Source organism: Myotis brandtii, unplaced genomic scaffold, assembly GCF_000412655.1.
Source record: "Myotis brandtii unplaced genomic scaffold, ASM41265v1 scaffold207, whole genome shotgun sequence".
NCBI lineage: Eukaryota > Metazoa > Chordata > Mammalia > Chiroptera > Vespertilionidae > Myotis > Myotis brandtii.
The window spans coordinates 875529-875836 of NW_005357736.1; the positions used below are offsets into that span (position 1 = coordinate 875529).

Sequence of the window (308 nt, forward strand, 5' to 3'; positions counted from 1 at the left end):
GGGGGGCCCAGCCCAGTGCCGCCCGGAGGACTGTCCGGTGCGGCGTCCTGTGTTCCAGGGGCAGCGCCCTAACCACTGGCCACATGCGGCCCGAATCCTTGAAACGTGGCTAAGGTAACCAAGAAGTTGACTTCAACTTTCCAAACTGTAATTCACTGTGAGCAGCCACGTGTGGCCAGCGGCTCCTGTCGGACGGGAGCTTGAGACAGAGGCTGACCAGCCGCTTTGCTGCTTTCACAGCAGCCGAGCGACACCCGTGAGGGTGGGGGCAGCGGGGCGATCAGCGGGACCTGCCATGAGGACTGGCC

At 64.0% G+C, this 308-nt stretch overlaps 1 protein-coding gene across 1 annotated transcript in view; it reads left to right on the forward strand.

Moving 5' to 3' along the window:
- Window positions 1–308, forward strand: part of RNF123 (ring finger protein 123) — a 26986-nt gene that overhangs the window by 1228 nt on the left and 25450 nt on the right. The window lies entirely within an intron of this gene.